Source organism: Arachis duranensis, chromosome 5, assembly GCF_000817695.3.
Source record: "Arachis duranensis cultivar V14167 chromosome 5, aradu.V14167.gnm2.J7QH, whole genome shotgun sequence".
In the NCBI taxonomy this organism is placed as follows: Eukaryota; Viridiplantae; Streptophyta; class Magnoliopsida; order Fabales; family Fabaceae; genus Arachis; species Arachis duranensis.
Window position 1 is genome coordinate 104001555 of NC_029776.3, and position 5046 is coordinate 104006600.

The following is a 5046-nucleotide window of genomic DNA, read 5'->3' on the forward strand; positions in this document are numbered from 1 at the left end:
GCCAGTCACTTGCAGGTTTGCTTTTCTAGCTATTTCACTTATACTTACATGATTTGCTTAATTGATAGAATTATAGTAATTCTCTATTTATGTTTATAGTTCTTTATATATGCTTGATAAGTTGATATGGAGCTACTGAAAGATAATCTAATATCTTAACAAAAAAAAATTATGATTTTTATACCACTTTTGTTTGAAAAGTGGTTTTGATAAAATTGTTACGAAAAATAAATGTTGACACACAAAAAGTAAGATTCCTGTGACACTAAAAATAGAAAATAATAATACACTACAACATTTTTAGGTTAAGGCAACATTTAAAAAGTGTTGTCTAAAAGTTGACAAAAAGTTGCTTTTGATCTATAACAATACTTTTGGATCTAAGACAACGTTTTTGGGCCGTGTTGCATATACAGCCGTTGCCTTAGATAAAGGCAACACTTTTTTGTTTCAAAAGCAACGTTTTTGAGAGCAACACTTGGTAAGTGTTGCCTTTGATTGAAAAACAACAACACTTCAAAGGTGTGTTTGAAACAACACTTTTGCAGTGTTGTCTCTTCTCTCGTATTTTGGTCACTACCAAAAAGTGTTGCCTATTTGCAATAAAATGCAACTCTTTTACGTGTTGCTTATAAGTTGGAATTTGCAATACTTTAAAGTGTTGCCTATTAATTTTAAATATACAACCTTTTAAAGCATTGCCTTTTCTTTTGAATATGCAACCTATACAAGTGTTGTCTTTTCTTTTGAATATGCAACCTATACAAGTGTTGCTTTTTCTTTTGGATATGCAACCATACAAGTGTTGTCTAATATTCAAAATATACAACTAATGAAAGGGTTGCCTTTTTGATAAAAATAAAAATTACTTTTGTAATAAAAAATACAAAAAATAAAATTTACAATAAAATTTTTTGTTCATACATGTGTAATTATTTTAATTAATAAATAAATTTGTGCACAATAGAAAAAAATTATAAAAGAGACAAAATAACTAATAATAAAATTCTAATTAAAATAGATATTAAAAAGTTCAATTAGTATTTCAAATACATGTTCATCAATAATTCTCAACAAAATAATAAAATTCTTGTATGTCTAACAATAATTGTCATAACAAAATAGTAATTAATATTTATCAAAAGGATATCAATCTACTTGCATATTTTATATCTATGCTTGACTTGTCTTGTCCCATATGCTAAATCTACAAATAATACACAACAAAAAAAAGCAACTTATCATTAAAACTGAAAAATTATAATAAAAATTTCTTTATGATATTAATAAACAATGATCAAAAGCTGCTACTTTACCAATAAATAATGATCAATGATCCATAAACAATGATCAAAAGCATAGGTAAATTCTGTGTTGAACAATCTATGTTGTACTCGCTGTGTCTCTCGCTCAAAGGATTAAAGACTTAAAAGTAAATAAAATGGGAAAGAGGAGTAATTAGGGTTGGGCAATGAGAAATTTAGATTTGATTGAAAAAATTCATAGAGAAGAACAATGAGTTAATGTATGTACTACATTAACAGTAAGTTATTAAGTTGAACAGAAAAGCTAGTGATCAAGTGAAATCAAAATTGAAAATTGAAAATTGGCCAAAGATAGGGCTAGGGATTCATTCTGAATCAAAATAGCTAGAGAGTGAAAAGAGGCAGAAGAGAGTACGTACCATATTTGTGTGAAATAAAATAATGACAATGTTCCAGATATAGTGTATTAAACTATTAATTGATGATCTGAGAAAATAGCAGTTCACTACCAAATTTAGAGTATAGTTGCGAAATTGTAAAATAACATATAACCAGAGAAAAACACAACTAGTAAGTACTTAATTGTTGATCAGAGTTTCATAAATACTTCAGATTTACTCACTTATGTACCAGATTTGTGCATTGTATAGTATTCGATACTCGTATTTATATTCATGCAACATAAACCATAAAGAGAGGTGTCATTACTTGCCTGTGATAGAGGCATTTCCCTCAAATATAGAAAACAAAAAGACAATTAGTAAAAGAGAAAAAATCGTAGTGAAAAAAAAAACTTATTTTTTAAAATTTACCCGTGATTTCGTGTATGTATCTTTAGTGATGTTGTAGAATTCCTGCACATTCGAGGGTTGATTTTCTCATAATTCCTTAACATTGAGAAGTGAAAAAGCAATAATTAATTAATTAATTAATCAATTAATTAGAATTATGAAGTTTGATAAGATATATCATAAAGAATTTATAGATAGAAATTTATCAATGTTAAAAATGGAGAGAAAAAGAATTTCTACTGCACACAACACATCACTAATTGCTTTATTTTCATGAAAGTTCTAAGTATAACAATTTTGACCACTAACATGAATTTAAAGTATACTGAGAATTGAAGAACTTGTTAAGAAACTCTCTTGAACTTTGCTGAATCTATCAACCTCTTCCTCCTCCCTGAAGAAGTAAGTTCAATTAAGCAGAGTAAAAGAAAAAGTGAAGATAATTGGAAGCATTGTGAAAAATTTGGCAGCAAATTGATTGAACCGGAAGCATTCTCAGCCAACTCTAACACCTACAACAACTATGAATCTAATGTTAAATTTCCTAAATTGAGATTCCACCAACAATAATTAAATTCCAAGCCCTAAAATTGACATCATTTAGTGATTAAAGCACAAGCCGGCAAATACACAATAACAATAAAATATTGCAGTGATTTAATAGGATCATAATTAATTAAACAATAATTTCTCATCAATGAAGAAAAATTATCATTACCAGAATTTCTCATCAACTTCAGCCATAACAAAGTTGAGTAAAGCAAGGAGCCTATCTGTTGTAGTGCATGATATAGGGGGAGAAAGAAGAGTAAAATAGAACATACATCATTGAGTCCAGGAACTCTGAATTCAGATTATCTTCCTTGACATTGTTGGAGTTAGATTGATGATTCATGTAATTCTCCAAAGTCACTAATATAATCTATTATATAAGCCAACCACCCAAACAAAAAACAAGACAAGAAGTCATCTGATTAAAGGGGGAAAAAACAAAAGCTGTTGCAACGAGTCCAAGGTAATCTTGAAGTTTAATAGCCAAGTTTTGGTTCGAAGTTTAGAAAATAAATAAATAACAAACTGAATCACAATGTTGAAGACAACATTCCTTTCTCGTATATAACTGTTTGTATCATTGAGCCATAGCCAAGAGTCAAAGTATGGAAAATATACTCACATCATTGAAATTCATGGAAAGATGTGAGTGCTCAACCATGAAATACACCTAGCCATGGAAACATAGGGAAGAGAAAAATGTATGAACATGGGATGGTACAAATGACTTTAGGAAACTACCAAAAGGTACCAAATGGTATTCAGGCATGAATAACTGACTCAAATAATTTAAACGTCTCCCTCTTATAACCATAAATTCACCCCAAATATGTCCTACTCCTCCACAAAGAGTTGTGTTCATAAAAAAATAGTTAAGGGGTGCATTTCTTTATGTGCTACTATATCTTTAATAAATTTTCTTGTGTGTATTTTATTAAGAACAGTCCTAAATATATTGAATTATGGGAATGGAACAAGAATTAAGCAATTTCCAGAAAACAAAGGAAGAACCAAAACAAGGAGCAGTACCATATAGGATAGAGCTTGTAGTCCTATTGAACGTAGATGCAGAGCTCGTTCATCTTTGCCCACTTCTTGAGCCAATTGGCATAGTTTAAGTATAAAACCCTCTAAATTGAACATGTATGTACCATCTATCTATTTTTAACTCAAAAAGTCAGAGATACAAAAATTGTTCCTCTTAGAAAAGAAAGCAAATATATAGGGTTAAAACATGCAATATCTATAGAAAGAACTCTGGTTTTTCTTTTTGAGCTAAGGGGTACCCACTTTTACCACCAAAATTAACTTCCATACAGATACTTTTCAAAGGGATTTCATATCGCTGCACAGTATCCAAGGAAACCAATCATACAGTGATGTTAACCCTAAGAAAGGTTTAATAACCAAATACACGGCATTCTATAAAATCAACAAGAGAGTTGCAGACTAATATCCTGATTTCATCTATTCGAGACTATTCTAGAAGAGTCCAAATCATCGCTAATAAACTACTGTCATATAATGGCCTACAAAATAGGAGTATCACTTGCATACTATTACATATTCTGATTATTTGAAATCGAATGAAGTGGCAATCCAACAATCAAAATCAAATGAACCAAAGCTTTATAGTACAGCAAAAATTGGCTGTCTAAGACTGGTTCAAAACATTTGGCAAACTAAAAAAAAAAGTAAAACCACTCATTAGGAGGGAATTTATCAGAATAATGACAATTAGTTTAATTACAATATATGTGCCACTGAACTTACATCTGCTCCTTACATGACGATAAGAATTTCCTATATATGCACAAGACAAATTTATTTAAAGAATTTAAGTATTGCACACCACATGGCAAGTTGGGAATCTATTCAGGAGATTTTAATTAGGCATTACAAAAGTAGTACATTTTTTATGCAAGTTATGTTCAATTAAGTTAATTGCCAAAAAATTTAGACCACTATATGTATATCACTTAGCATGAATTTAAGAAATTAGTACCATTGAGTCTGGAACTGGAGAATCTGTGTGCAAAATGGAAGAATCTCCTCATTGTTTTTCATCAGAAGAAAGAAAACCTTGGCAGGAGCATCAGCAACTCTGAAAGCTTCTGCGGTTGCCCATACTAACCACAAGCTAGGGAAAACACTAAAAATTCAGCACAAGAAACTTAGAAAAGACGCACATCATGATGATGAAAGTGAAAATAGAAAGAAAAGAAAAAATACACAGTACATACAGTTGTTTCTGAACATGTTTAGGCCTCGAACCTCAAAGCAAAGCATTATATGCTAGCGACTCAAAAAAGCATATTCAATAAGCACATGCACTTGACCCTCTCAAAGAACATATATACATCCTAAATACATTCCTCAATTTCCCCAATCTGAGAATAGAATTAGCTTCCTAAGATTACGGAGGAGAAGAGAACCCT

General features: G+C 30.4%; 1 long non-coding RNA gene across 1 annotated transcript; it reads right to left on the reverse strand.

Annotated features, from left to right (window-relative positions):
* Positions 1-1671: 1671 nt before the first annotated feature.
* LOC127747793 (uncharacterized) lies at positions 1672-4744 on the reverse strand. The gene is made up of 3 exons (XR_008009739.1): positions 4614-4744; positions 2366-3278; positions 1672-2152 (listed from the first exon to the last, which is right to left on the reverse strand). It is a non-coding gene; the product is annotated as an uncharacterized LOC127747793 (long non-coding RNA).
* Positions 4745-5046: the final 302 nt, after the last annotated feature.